Source organism: Schistocerca cancellata, chromosome 5 (genome assembly GCF_023864275.1).
Source record: "Schistocerca cancellata isolate TAMUIC-IGC-003103 chromosome 5, iqSchCanc2.1, whole genome shotgun sequence".
Lineage (NCBI taxonomy): Eukaryota > Metazoa > Arthropoda > Insecta > Orthoptera > Acrididae > Schistocerca > Schistocerca cancellata.
The window spans coordinates 710726952-710743379 of NC_064630.1; positions in this window are offsets into that span (position 1 = coordinate 710726952).

Sequence of the window (16428 nt, forward strand, 5' to 3'; positions counted from 1 at the left end):
CCATTAACTTACGTCAGTAGTGTGATTTTTGATGTTGTTAAACAACTTAATGTTAAGTGCTAGCCGGCTCCTTCACCAATGGTAGTTTCAGCGTGCCTCATTTCGTGTATAACCTGAGCCATGCCATTCTTTGGAGCTTGCGCTACGTCCATATCTACATGAATACTCTGCAGTTCACAAACAAGTGACTGGAAGAGAGTTCGTGGAACAGATTTCAAGCTATTTCGTTAGCGTTCCAGCCTAGAACCATGCGTGGGAAGAGCGAACATCTCAGTCTTTCCGTGCGAGCTCTGATATGTCTTACTTGAAATCTATCAGCGTATGCCTTGTGCAGTCCACCGCATACAACAAGAGTACTGTTAATGTCTTAAAATATAATTTTTTTCTCGAAGGTCCGCAGCTCGTGGTCGTGCGGTAGCGTTCTCGCTTCCCACGCTCGGGTTCCCGGGTTCGATTCCCGGCGGGGTCAGGGATTTTCTCTGCCTCGTGATGACTGGGTGTTGTGTCATGTCCTTAGGTTAGTTGGGTTTAAGTAGTTCTAAGTTCTAGGGGACTGATGACCATAGCTGTTAAGTCCCATAGTGCTCCGAACCATTTCTCGAAGGTATCTAATTAATCGATTAATTCACAAAGTATAAACCTGAGATGGAAGAAACAGCAGTGTATTTCTTTTTCAGGTGGAGTCAAGATCTATGACAACTTGATCGAAAAGTCTACATTCCAATTACATTTACACTCAGCAGAGCAACACTTCTTACCGAAGTCAGTGTCGACTCTTATTTACGCATTCTTTGCCATTTCACAGGCTGCTTGTTTACAAATCCATGTTACTGGAGAAGGTTTTACTTTTACTATCGTATACTTTCTTGTGTCACTCTTTTTCATTATTAATTTTGATACCACGAATATACAAGTAAAATAGAATTATCGTTAGCACATGTGGTTACCACATGCAACAATGTACGAGGTGCATTCAAGTTCTAAGGCATCCGATTTCTTTTCTAATTAACTACTCACCCGAAATCGATGAAACTGGCGTTACTTCTCGACGTAATCGCTCTGCAGACGTACACATTTTTCACAACGCTGACGCCATGATTCCATGGCAGCGGCGAAGGCTTCTTTAGGAGTCTGTTTTGACCACTGAAAAATCGCTGAGGCAATAGCAGCACGGCTGGTGAATGTGCGGCCACGGAGAGTGTCTTTCATTGTTGGAAAAAAGCCAAAAGTCACTAGGAGCCAGGCCAAGTGAGTAGGGAGCATGAGGAATCACTTCAAAGTTGTTACCACGAAGAAACTGTTGCGTAACGTTAGCTCGATGTGCGGGTGCGTTGTCTTGGTGAAACAGCATACGCGCAGCCCTTCCCGGACGTTTTTGTTGCAGTGCAGGAAGGAATTTGTTCTTCAAAACATTTTCGTAGGATGCACCTGTTACCGTAGTGCCCTTTGGAACGCAATGGGTAAGGATTACGCCCTCGCTGTCCCAGAACATGGACACCATCATTTTTTCAGCACTGGCGGTTACCAGAAATTTTTTTGGTGTCGGTGAATCTGTGTGCTTCCATTGAGCTGACTGGCGCTTTGTTTCTGGATTGAAAAATGGCATCCACGTCTCATCGATTGTCACAACCGACGAAAAGAAGTCCCATTCGTGCTGTCGTTGCGCGTCAACATTGCTTGGCAACATACCACACGGGCAGCCATGTGGTCGTCCGTCAGCATTCGTGGCACGCTCTTGCATGACACTTTTCGCATTTTCAGGTCATCATGCAGGATTGTGTGCACAAAACCCACAGAAATGCCAACTCTGGAGGCTATCTGTTCAACAGTCATTCGGCGATCCCCCAAAACAATTCTCCCCACTTTCTCGATCATGTCGTCAGACCAGCTTGTTCAAGCCCAGGGTTGTTTCGGTTTGATGTCACACGATGTTCTGCCTTCATTAAACTGTCGCACCCACGAACGCACTTTCGGCACATCCATAACTGCATCACCACATGTCTCCTTCAACCGTCGATGAATTTCAATTGGTTTCACACCATGCAAATTCAGAAAACGAATGATTGCACGCTGTTCAAGTAAGAAAAACGTCGCCATTTTAAGTATTTAAAACAGTTCTCATTCTCGCCACTGGCGGTAAAATTCCATCTGCCGTACGGTGCTGCCCTCTCTGGGACGTATTGACAATGAACACGGCCTCATTTTAAAACAAAGCACATGTTTCTATCTCTTTCCAGTCTGGAGAAAAAAAAAATCAGAGGCCTTAGTACTTGAATGCACCTCGTACAACGGAAAATGATGCTTCCGACCAGAGTGGCCACGCGGTTAAAGCCGCTTAAGTCTGGAACCGCGCGACCGCTTCGTTCGCAGGTCCGAATCCTGCCACGGGCATGGATGTGTGTGATGTCCTTAGGTTAGTTAGGTATAAGTAGTTCTAAGTTCTAGGGGACTGATGAACTCAGATATTAAGTCCCATAGTGCTCAGAGCCATTTGAACCATTTTTAGCTTCCGACCGTGATAGCGATGGTATACCTCAGATGAGATCGCTTTTTTTAAGAGGGATATCTAGTGCTTATTGTTACGGCGTAAAGTCAAGCACCGGCACACCAGTTGGGAACCATAGAACAGAGAGGGCTGTGAGACGACGTCAGCCAGTTTCCCGCTGACCGACCCCTCTCCATGATGACAACGCGTCAGCAGCGACCTCTATGCGAAAATGACGTAAGCGCCGCGCCCGACTGCTCGCGGTCCAGTTAAACAATAGCATCAAGGCTAGTCATTTCGCTTTTACTATGCCGCATTGTCTATACTGAAGAAATATGCTTATTTTGTATGTTGGCCTTCGCTTGAGATACATCTGTGTAAGTACAAAGTTAAGTGGCTCTGAGCACTATGGGACTTAACTGCTGTGGTCATCAGTCCAAAGTTAAGTATTCTAATCATATACTTTTGTAATAAATATCGTTAATACAATTTGTTTGGGCGTTGTTTAGCGATCCGAGAAAGCAGGTTTCCTAGGCACCCCACATTCGACGACTAGGCAGGGTTCAACACTTATACCGGCAAATGAACAGATGAATAGAAATGTATCCCTTGATATTTTGCTCATGTGTTCTACAGAAAGAAAGCTAAACCATAAGACTGTAGCGATACGCAGTTGATCGAGAATGTAAAAGAAATGAGTATAATGAACACAAATCGGTAGGATGTCCTAAACATTATTTAAAATACATTGCTGCCTCCTAGAAAAGTTATTAGCTAGTGTTTTGTGGACAACGTAACAATTTACTTTGGATACACGATCAATCAGGATAACTTATAACCAGTTTTAGTTTCAAATGTTAGGTATTCCATCTACTGGCACTATTTTGTTCTAAGAATAACAAAAGTAATAAAACTCTTACTTTTATAACACGATAATGCCAGTAGGCGAAAACTCGTTTCGAACTAAAATGATGAGTGATACAAAGATATAGTGACCGGTAAAACGTTTCACTAGTTCAACGTATTGAATGAACATGGCTTGAACTTTGAAGAGATAAATGCAAGGACTTTTCGCTAGTTTGTGACAAGTGTCAGTTCAGATGTCGTTATTTGATTTATCATAAGAAAGATTTTCTCATTCTTTCTTCCTGATCTCTCTGATACAACACTTATATTCTTCGGCCATAGGTACCAGTAGTACAGTTCGTAAGTAACTACTAGTTTTAAACAAGTACTGTTGCTTGGAGATCAGTTATAATCCGGAAAAAATGACACGCATTGTCATCTATAAATATTAAGGGCCTCTTCTGCAGTTTAAAATTTCTCGAAACGCGCATACTCCAACGTAATGACTGGCGGCACACCTTCAGATTTATCTAGACAGTACTTTTCTTGCAAGTATACGGCCACGCAGTCGCATACGTTAGTCCTGCGGTATTAACCTTTTGTCTCGATATTGGAAAACACTTAATCTTCTCTTACTAGTTTTGTAACAATAATCAAATCTTAGAGGTACTTATGTATGGGAAGAAATTTTCTGTTCTATGAATTGGAAATAGGCTTGCTGTATATTTTTTAACTTCTTTATCTTTATCTTTATAACTTCTTTATCTCCACAACATTTGCTCTGGTCCTATGTAATGATTCAGCTAAAATCTCCATAGCCTCTGCAACAGGAATATCAGGAATATATGAAAAATAGGCTGCAGGCATCAAATGATACTAGTTCACGCTTGATGAAGTGGGAACATCTCTTGGCTTTTTAGCAATGCAGATGAATTAGGGATTCAGATTTTGTTTGTACACTACTGGCCATTAAAACTGCTAGAAGAAATGCAGATGATAAACGGGTATTCATTGGACTAATATATTATACTAGAACTGACATGTGATTGCATTTTCACGCAATTTGGGTGTAGAGACCCTGAGAAATCAGAACCCAGATCAACCTCCTCTGGCCTTAGTAACGGCATTGATACGCCTGGGCATTGAGTCAGACAAAGCCTGGATGGCGTGTACAGGTACAGCTGCCCATGCAGCTTCAACACGATACCACAGTTCATCAAGAGTAGTGACTGGCGTATTGTGACGAACCAGTTGCTCGGCCACCATTGACCAGACGTTTTCAGTTGGTGAGAGATCTGGAGAATGTGCTGGTCAGGGCAGCAGGCCAACATTTCTCTATCCACAAAGCCCCATACAGGACCTGCAACATGCTGTCGGACATTATCCTGCTGAAACATAAGGTTTCACAGGGATCGAATGAAGGGTTGAGCCACGGGTCGTAACAAATCTTAAATATAACGTCCACTTTTCAAAGTTCCGTCAATGCGAACAAGAGGTGAGCGAGACTTGTAACCAATGGCACCTCATACCATCACGCCGGGTGATACGCCAGTATGGCGATGAGGAATACACGCTTCCATTGTGCGTTCACCGCGATGTCGCCAAACACGGATGCGACCATCATGATGCTGTAAACAGAACCTGGATTCATCCGAAAAAATGACGTTTTGCCGTTTGTGCACCCAGCTACGTCGTTGAGTACACCATCGCAAGCGCCCCTGTCTGTGATGCAGTGTCAATGGTAACAGCAGCCATGGTCTCCGAGCTGATAGTCCATGCTGCTGCAAACGTCGTCGAACTGTTCGTGCAGATATTTGTTGTCTTGCAAACGTCCCCATCTGTTGACTCAGGAATCGAAAAGTGGCTGCACGATCCGTTACAGCCATGCGGATAAGATACCTGTCTTATTGTCTGCTAGTGATACGAGGCCGTTGGGATCAAGCACGGCGTTCCGAGCTGATAGTCCATGCTGCTGCAAACGTCGTCGAACTGTTCGTGCAGATATTTGTTGTCTTGCAAACGTCCCCATCTGTTGACTCAGGAATCGAGAAGTGGCTGCACGATCCGTTACAGCCATGCGGATAAGATACCTGTCTTCTCGTCTGCTAGTGATACGAGGCCGTTGGGATCAAGCACGGCGTTCCGTATTACCCTCCTGAACCCACCGATTCCATATTCTGCTAACAGTCATTGGACCTCGACAAACGAGCAGCAATGTCGCGATACGATAAACCGCAATCGCGATAGGCTAGAATCTGACCTTTATCAAAGTCGGAAACGTGATGGTACGCATTTCTCCTCCTTACACGAGTCATCACAGCAACGTTTCTCCAGGAAACGCCAGTCAACTGCTGTTTGTTTATGAGAAATCGGTTGGAAACTTTCCTCATGTCAGCACGTTGTAGGTGTCGCCACCGGCGCCAACCTTGTGTGAATGCTCTGAAAAGCTAATCATTTGCATACCGCAGCATCTTCTTTCTGTCGGTTAAATTTCTCGTCTGTAGCACGTCATCTTCATGGTGTCACAGTTTTAATGGCCAGTACTGTAATTTAATACTTGTTTTAATCAGTGATTCTGTGTCTTTGGTTAATTTATGGTTAGGTGCTGAACTGACTGCAAGGCAGGTATAATTGAAATACCTTCTTTGTGACTTATCTTCCGTGTGACACTTCAGCAACCTATGTGGTCTAGGTGCTACTGGAGTCTTGTTTGTGAGGTATTTCGAATCAATATCAGTAAATATGAATTTGCATGTTCTAATAACGTTCTTCACTCTCATAGCATATCATTTCAATGTGGAATCGTTAGGTAACTGAGGTTATTCTACAGCACTGAGGAATGCAAACACTTTTTCAAAGCATTCTGAGTTATTAACCTTACACTCTTTCCTCTTGTCGTCCTTGGTGGCAATCACATATTCAGGAGTTTTTTTCCCTTAATATGATCAACAATCGTTGCTCAGTACAACTAGTGTTGATCGTAAGTTTAGTTACAGTTTCACATGATTATAATTAACGTGCATGTATTCACAGATGTCCAGTTCGGGCTGTATTTATAGTATGGCAACGAAATTTCGTAGAAATTCTGTTGAGATAATGCGGAACTAATTTAAGCTAGAAAAAATTAATTCAAATTTTGGCCAGCAGGTGCAAATCTGTTGCTGTGAATACCGGAAAGAAGTACAGAAATGTTTCAGTATATAATGGATTTGGAGCGGGACGTGGGCAGAGAAGGTCAAACAAGTGAGAACGACATGATATTGATTTTGTTGTTAACTGTAACTTATACAGTTTGTTCAATGACGACGAGATGCTGTATAGCCCCAAATTTGCATGTGGTGGCAAAAGTTAGAACTAATTTTTTTAACGTAAATTGCTTCCTCATTAACCCATTAACATACTCCCAAGTTTTGCTACGATACAATAATTATAGCCGACAGTGGATCTCCGTGAGTAGCTACGCTTCAATTACAACCATCCAAGAGATGTATTCCTTAAAAAATTGTAAAATATGGTTTGATCTTCAGGAGTCTGAAACACATCGGTTACATGAGCACCGCTTTGTTTCTTTGTTTCACATACTGCACGCAAGCAAGTCCCTTATTTGCAAACTGTCGAATGACTAGCGAATTCAGACGGACAACAGGTTGGAATAACGTATCTCGGTCAGGTCAGAAACACTGACTGGTGAGAGCCAATGAGAGTACAGCCACTTCCCCACTTGTCGGTGCCTTTGCCACCTTCCTTTTTTAATATTTTTCAGTGGTGAGCTTGAGAATGGCATCTATAGATCCGGGAATGCAGCTTAGAACAGTACTGGGATTTAAAGTTTCTCTGCATCTGATGGGTTAGTAATTTTTCAAGTGACGACTCTAAAATATGGAAAGAACATTTGCCCAGTACGAGCCGAACTTATAAGGCGAAGTTCATTACATGTTTAGCCTGTATTCACCACTGTTCATGCACATCACATATGTTCTCAGCTAGTATCAAGTGGTTCACATAATCCTGTTGCGCTAGAGTACTTCCTCCCAAGTCAGTAACAAATTTTTCGAGATAAGTTCCGTTTTCCAGGGTTTTGTACTTGAAAATTTGGCATATAAACAAGCGTGAAACTTGTTGGAAATATTCATTTGAACATATGAAGTTAATATTTTACAGTACGTGGCAGGATTTCTAGACTTTACTGTATGGTAAATAACAGCATCATCTGCAGACTGTACAGTATAATCTGCAGACTGACTAAGAAGACAGCTCAGATTGCTCCCTAAATCATTTATAAAGAATTAAAACAGCAGATGACGTGCAACACTCCATAGTGGAAACCAAGGGACTTCTGTTTTACTAGATTACTTCCAGTCGATTACTACTTACCCGCTATGACTTTTCTGAGAGAAAATCGTGAATTCATTCGCCCTACTGAGATGATTCTCCATAAGCATGCTATTTCATTTGACACCTTTTGTGAGTAACGCTGATGCATTCTATAAATCTAGAAACATAGAAAACTGGATTTCCTTCGTCGATAGCACAATTTACTTCGTATGAAGTTATTTATGTTCCGCAAGAATGTAATTTCTGACTCTGTGTTTGTAGCGTTGCAGTAGATCTCTTTCTTTATGGTATTCCATTACATTGTAACACAGAATATATTTCAAGTTTTTATTAAAATTCGGTGTCAGTGATTTGATGTTGCTCCGTAATTCAGCTGATTACATTAGTTTCCTTTCCAGTGTACAGTTGCGTCTTGGTAGTACCTGTTCTTGATTCCAATTCTGGACAGGGAGAGCTTTGACACGGAACTAGTTAATAATTTTCTGCATGCCTCGTCCGACCTTGTAGCTCAGTGCGTTTCATACTAAGTGTATCGAAAGTCAGCTCATGAATATCAATCTTTACATTTTCTGAATTGTACACTTTATGACGCAGAAGTTCTGTACCAGTAAGTACCTGATGATTGTGTTGAAATTGCAGCTATTCGCAGAGATCCATTATGGGCTGTAAACATCGCATGGCAGTGAAACTTGGTACATATCCTAATACGTTAACGTGGAACCGACTGACGCCAGAAAAAAAAAATAGTTCCAATGTTGGCCACCAGGTTCAAATCTGGGGCTGTGAGTGCAAGAAAGATATATATAAATGTCTCCATATGTCATGGACTGAGAAAGATACATAAGCATAAAAGGTCAAATGAGTGAAAAAAAGCAGAACACTGATTTTATTTATTAAACGCCGAATTCACAATTTGTTCAATATCAGCACCGGAGGCGTAGAGGAGATGTTGTACAGTGCCACGTTTGCACCTGGTAACCAATCCTGAAACTAATGGTTCCTTCGTAAATCCGTTTCACTTATCTACCACGTTTCGCTGCACTGCGGTACTTACAGTCGACACTGGACTTCCGTGTGTACCTGCACTTTCATTATAACCACCTGGCAGTACTAAGAAATTTAAACTGTTTGTCCGTATTTCAGTGTCCACTTCCAGGTACACTTGAGATAACGACGTAAATGATAATTGTGCCACATGTCGCTGAATATCTACAGTAATTTTAATAGACTTATTGTAAAAATTAATTATAACATTTTCCAAAGGAACGTACCACCGTTAGTCCGGCGTTTAGACAAAAGAATTTGAAGAAATCTGTGTAACTGAATGGTTATGTATGAAGGAATGAAAATTTAGCACATTTCCACACCAGTCGGAATTTCCGGAATAGCCTATAAGCATGGTGTACATACGTGACTGCTATAGACTTGCTTTCAGTTTTATGAGATTTACTAAGAAACGTGAAAGTGGGCTGTAGAGACATTTACACATCGCACACATAGAGAGTGTGGCCGGTCGATTTCCGGGAACCTGTCACCGAATTCGCTAGGAAGTTAATTCCACATCGAACGTGCTCTTGACTCCAGTATTCGTTGCTGCTCACAGAACGGCATAGAGCGGACAGCGGACGATGTTTGACGAAGGCAAATGTATCCCTGACTAAACGCGGTAATGGAAATTCCGAATAAACAGCGAGCGCTGCCCTAACAGGAAAGACAAACTCTGCTGTACGAGGGTGAATTCCGAACAGGGAGAGAATTAACTCAGGACCAGCTGACAAGGTGACGTATGCTTCAATGCGCCTAGTAACGGAGGGCGTTTCATACACTGGGTACTGAAATGTCTCATATGAATCTTAACGTTTGTACACAATTCTGCTGTGTAATCTTCACAAAAGAAAATTTGGAGTTGAAATTCAATTTCAGGTAATAGGTTTGCCGATGACATTGTAATTATGTCAGAGACTGCAAAGGACTCGGAAAAACAGTTGAGCGGAATGGTCTTTCTGTTGAAAAGAGGATATAAGAAGACCATCAGCAAAAACAAAGCAAGGATAACCAAATGTAGTCGAATTAAATCAGGTGATGCTGAGTGAATTAGATTAGGAAACTAGACACTTAAAGCAGTAGAGCAAAATAACTGATAATGGCCGAAGTAGAGAGGATATAAAATGTAGATTGGCAATTGCAAGAAAAATGTTTCTGAAGAATAGAAATTTGTTAACATGGAATATAGATCGCATGTTAGGAAGTTTTATTTGGAAGTATTTGTATGAAAGGGAAGCCTTGGTGATAAACAGTTTAGACAAGTATAGAGTGGAAGCTGTTGAGATGCATTGCTGCAGGAGAATCCTGAAAATTAGGTGAGTAGATTACGTTACTAATGAAGAGGTACCGAACTGAAATGGGGAGAAAAGAAATATGTGGTAAAACCCTTTCTGAAGAAGGGATCCGTTGATAAAACACCTTCTGAGATATAACGGGATCACCGATTTAGTACTGGAAGGGAGTGTGGGAGGCAAATATTGTAGAGGGAAACCAAAAGATGAAACAGTAAGCAGATTCAGAAGTATTAAGTTGCAGTAATTGTTCAGAGATGAAGAGGCTGGGACAGGATAGTGTAACATGCAGAGTTGCATGACACTAGTCTTCAGACTGAAGACCACCAAAGCAGAAATCTTCACAGGAAAAGAAATTTCATACCAACATTAGTCTTTCCCAAAAACTCTACATTTGCTGTGAGATGGAAAAATAGTGGCTTGTACGAATTTGTTAGCGCTCCGATGTCTTCTGTCATACTCTCATGGTACTACGCAAGATGTGCAGTATAATGGGGGCGGTAGAACATGCCGTACAGGTGGACACGATATGACTTTAAGTTGGCTGTTCAGAATTGAGAAACGTTATGATCACTCAATTTCTCATTCCTGACGCGACACTCTTTCTTGCACAGGAGAACTGCCACAATGAATACTATAATACCGCCACAAGTTCTTACCATATCCCTAACGCTTACTGATATTCCACACTCGCGGGTGACACTATTTCCTATAACTTCAATGCACATGCCAATACATATCCAGTAATCGACGCAAGTGTAGCATTTCCCTCTCCCAAATGGTTGATAATAGTTAGCTTTAAGCTCGACTGCATAATCAAAGACAGAAAATAAACAAATGCACACGATGTACCTTAGTTGATATGTGATTAAGTCTAGGAATATTTTACTAACAGTGTCCGTTACGTTGTTTTCAACAGCGAATGTCACGCAGAACCGAAATTAATATCGAGTATGCGCCAGGGAATCGTAACAGTATGTTTCGATTACTGTGTTCAGTATACACAAACAATACGACATATAGAATCAGCACCACTAAAGGATTGTTTGTTGACGATGCAGTGGTATTCAGTATCGTCGTTGAGTGATCATACGGAATTGTTGAAAGCCTTGCAAAACGTTTTAGGACTGTGTAACGAATGGCTGCCCTCCTCAATTTTAAATAATTGTAACATCTTTGATTGGCAGTAAACACATCCTCTCTCCCACTTTCGAACCCGACCACTACTCAGATCCTTGCCCCAGGACATCGTAACAATATGTTTCGATTACTGTTTCAGTGTACACAAACAACAGGCCATGTAGGATCAGCACCACTAAAACGTTGTTTGCTGACGATGCAAAGGTATTTGGTATCGTCGGTGATGATCATAAAGAATTGTTGAAAGTCTTGCACAAAATTTTCAGATTTTGTAATTAATGACAGATCTCTTTAATTTTGTGTAATTTCAGCATCTTTGATTGGTAATAAAACTATCCTCGGTCCCACTTTCGAACCCAGCCATTGCTTCCACTTTGAATGGAACTTAGCAGCAATGGCGGCCGAAGACTCAACGTCGTTCCTTCAACGCCCTCGTCAAAGCAGGCAGAGGAGCGGACAGAGTTTCAGGGCTTCCTCTTGTCCTTGTTGTGTAAGACTAGAAAAAGGCTGAGGAATTAACAATGATTGGAGGGATAAGGATGGAGAAGACAATGGAAGCCGCTGCGTTAATGACTTACAGTGTGTTTGCGCAGGACAGGTGGCCTCTGATTGAAAAGTCTCGTGGTAGTCTCTTCATTGGAAAAAGATTCCGGATTAGTCCCTCGTTCAGATTACCAGAAGGAAACAGTCGAGGCGGAGGCAATCACAAGAAAAAGATTGAAAAACGAAAAAGCGATCGAGTCGGAGCCTGGATTGTTAGAAGTTTGTGCGTAGTTAGGGAAACTGGAATATCAGCGAAGGGAACTGGAAACACCGAGTGTAAATACATTTAAGGTTAGTGAAGTGAAATTAAAAGAAGATACGGGTTTCTGGTCATACGAATTGTTACGCCTTCCGCACTCACGATGCACGACTGTGGTAGGGATGGGTCTGCATTGCCAATCATCGATTTGGTACGGACCCGGTGTTTGTTAGATCCCATCAGAATTCAGTCTTAACGTTTTGCACCCAGCTAGTAGCCTTCATCATGAACTTCGGCAGTCCAGGAGGTGTCCGTACTTGTTTCTCCAAGTTCTTTCTTTAACCATTAACCACTCTTACAGTCATTGGCCGTATCTGCGAATTATTCTCATGATTATGATTTTATTTTATACTCCTCAGCCATCTGTGCCAAGGTTATGTCAGTTAGAATCCCTTGTCTATCTATTAGATGTCCATTCACTTATCTCAGTGGGTAATTCAGATGTGGATACTTCACGGTAGTAAACCCAATTGTTAGTGTGGTGTCACTGCCAGACACCACACTTGCTAGGTGGTAGCCTTTAAATCGGCCGCGGTCCGGTAGTATACGTCGGACCCGCATGTCGCCACCATCAATGATTGCAGACCGAGCGCCGCCACACGTCTAGAGAGACTTCCTAGCACTCGCCCCAGTTGTACAGCCGACTTTGCTAGCGATGTTTCACTGCCTACATTTGCCGAGACGATAGTTTGGCATAGCCTTCAGCTACGTCATTTGCTACGACCTAGCAAGGCGCCTTATTCAGTTACTATTGATATTGTGAATCATGTACCGTCAAGAATGACGGTCATCATTAATGGATTAAAGTTAAGTATTCGACCAGCTACATCCGTTTCTCTAAAGTGTAATTTCCTTGTTCTGTTCCAGACCTCATGCCATCCTGCGTGAGCTAAAACGCATGCCTTTTGGCCCTCTCTAGTAACACGGTGTTGGAGCTCCTGCCAACCACAACATTGGCGACGAGGCAAAGCCGCGTTCTTATCGATATTGCCCTGATTTACTTGTTAATGGCTTCGCCACAATCTCCAGATGTACTGTCCCAATTGTATCGCTTACAGAATCAGCAGATGCAAGCCTTACTGGATGCCCTTGGACATCTCGTTCATCATTAATGGATTAAAGTTAAGTATTCCACCAGCTACGTCCGTTTTTCTAAAGTGTAATTTCCTTGTCCTGTTCCAGACCTCACGCCAGCCTGCGTGAGCTAAAACGCGTGCCTTTCGGTCTCCTCTAGTAACACGGTGTTGGCTCTCCTGCCAACCACAACAGTTAGAGTGACCACTTTTTCCTGTTATATATGATGCATGATCTCATTATTATGTCTGCGTATGGTGTGGTACCCACAGTTTCATGCTTGATTGTGTCAACTCTATCAGGTATTGTTCAATAAAGCGTTTCCGTTTGCGTGTCGTTACTATTTACTTAAAATTTGTGTAAACTTATCGGGTGCTTCCCTTCCCTGTAGATCACCAGAGATCGAACTATAGCATCTTAGATGTATTCTAAACAGCGCAGTCGACACCGCTCAAAATGTAGGGGTATATCAATAGAACCAAGAAATGCTACAATATGACTGTGAGTTCTTATGAATAACATTACCCTGAGTTACTGCGAACCGTTCAGTGACACGATTGTTCTCATAAGAGTCGACACCAAGGGAATCCAATATCAATAGTTCAGGTATGCTTCCCGACATTAAAATAAGAAGATAAAGAAATAGAACAGGAATTTTAGGACACTGAATGGGTAATTTGTTATGCAAAAGAAGACGGTACTCTAATGATCGTCTTGTATTGTCTCGCCGTAGTAGGGGAATGAGTGGCAGACAGAATCACGAGAGAATATTGGCTAGGTAGAAGGAATGAGTGAGCCGAAACAGTATTTGAGTTCTACAATAAATTTCAGCTGGTAATAGCGAATAAACTGTACAGAAATTACAAGAAGAGGAAATGTGCTTGGAAGAGGACTGGAGATACGTTAAGATTCCAGATGGATTACTTCGTGTTCATAGATTCCGAAATCAGATACTATACCTGTTGAAATAATCAGCAACCAGTTCCACCAAAGAAATTTTCTTCCTTTATATGTTTCAGGGGACTGGTGCTCTCCTTCAGGTTATAATTATCGCACTATGTGCGAGCGTGAAAAATAAGCACATATGTGCAGCATACCATTCATTTACGCGATAATTATAATCTTTTGAAGAAGAGTATTAGGTGCCCGAAACCTATAAATGAATAAAATGTCTTTGGTGCAACTGGTGGCTGATTATTTCAAAACATACAAATACACTTGCATTATATGGATAAGTACTAGATAGTAAATTGTAAGGTGAACCCTGGAGTAGATATAGACTCGGTTTACTTCAGAGAAGATGAAGAGAAGACAGAAGGTTAAGAAACTGATCCGGAAGAACCAGTGTGCAAAGAAGTGGGATAGTCTTGTACCACGGAAGGACTGGCTGCGTTTTAAGTTCTCTGAAGTCACATGTACTGCTATTATGAACACCACAATAGACAGTTCTGATAAACAGGAATGGATATCTCCAAAATAGTTAATCACAGACGTTCGACAGGCTCAAGGGAAGTACAGTACTTCCGAAGATACCTCGGGTAACAGAGGAAATACCTCAATTGATCAAAAATGGCTCTGAGCACTATGGGACATAACATCTGAGGTCATCAGTCCCTTAGAACTTAGAACTACTTAAACCTAACTAAGGACATCACACACATCCATGCCCTAGGCAGGATTCGAACCTGCGACCGTAGCAGCCTCGCGGTTCCGGACTGCAGCGCCAGAACCGCACGGCCACCGCAGCCGGCCAGATGTCTATCAGTTGGCTTTCGGGAAGGTACGGAGCCAGGTGCTTCCGACGTCGCGACTGGTAACGAAACACAAACTCAACAAAAATCAAGATAAGTCAAAAGGTTTTATCGACATGTAAAAGTATTCCACGTGCTAAAACGGTGCAAGATGTTTAAAACTCTAAGAAAAATGGTAGTAAGATGTAGGGAAAGACGGATAATATACAATATGTAGAAGAACCATGAGGGAACAGTAAGTATGGCAGACTAAAAACGAAGTGCTTGGATTAAAAAGGATATAAGACAGGGACGTAGTCTTCCGTGTCTACTGTTTAGTCGATAAATCGAGGTAGCAGCAACGGAAATAAAATTAAGGTTCAAGAGTGGAATTAGAATTCGTGGCTAAGGGATATCATCAGCGAAAGTGAAGAAAGTTATACGACATATTGAACTGAATGGACTAATGAGTACCGAATACGCATTGAAAGTAACTAGAAGAAAGTAATTGGAGTGGCAGATGTGAGATTAGCGATAAACGTAACATAAAAATTTGCGGACAACGAAGTAGACGAAGTTCAGGAGTTCTGCTACCATGCAAGCGAAATAACCCATTGCAGACGGTACAAGGAGGACACAAGAATCAGATTAACCCAAGAAAAAAGGGCATTGCTGGCCAAGAGCAGCCTGCTAGTATTAAACATTGGCCTTTATCCAAGGAATAAGTTGTTGAGAACGTACTTTTCGAGCAGAATATTGTGTGACAGTGAAACATGGACTGTGGGAAAACAGGAAAATATGAGACTCGAAGCGTTTGAGATGCGTTGCTGCAGAACAATATAATGAGGAGGTTACCCGCAGAATTGGCGACAAAGGAACACTGAAAAGAAGAAGGGACAAGATGACAAGACAAGTGTTAAGACATCAGATAACGACTCCCATATTGATTACCTTTAGCTGTAGAAGGTAGCAACGGGTGGGGAAGACAGAGATAGGAATTTTCTTATTCTTATTCTCCCTTTTCCTTTCTTCCTACACTAAGACCTGTTTCCTTCAGTCTACCCTCAGGTTGTCGTTCCATCATTCCATCATCTCCTTAGATGAACACTATTTTTTTTTAGCAGCTGCTAATTTATTTCTTCCGATTTTCCCAATCTTCCGCTTATCCATCCTGTGTATATGTTCGTTCCGTCCATGCTTCCTCTTACGTATCCATTCATTAATAGGGTATACTGTATTTCCTTTTCAAATGCTTTCACTCATCTATCTCGCAGGGTCTTCACTTTGTTTTTGATGTTTCCTGTCTTGTCTCACCTGTGTATCTCATAATCAGTCTCACTTCTGTTTTGTTCATTCTTGCCTTTGGATCATCTCCTATACGTTTATTTCTTCATATATTATCATTTAAACAACCTGCCACTGTATTTCGTTTTGCTACGTGTTCTGTAACTGCCAGTTCTTTTCACTGCTGGATAGTTCAGTACCGAGGTATTTGTCATTACTGCCGAAAACTTTTTACATCCACCTCCAGTTTACATCTAATTGGTTCCACAGATGTGGTGAAACATCTGGTTTTTGTGTAATGTGGGTATGATCATATTTCAATTTTTGGCTGACACGTTAAATGCATTGAAAAGATTCCGCATATTTTCTTCACTATTTGCCAGCAAAACTTTATCG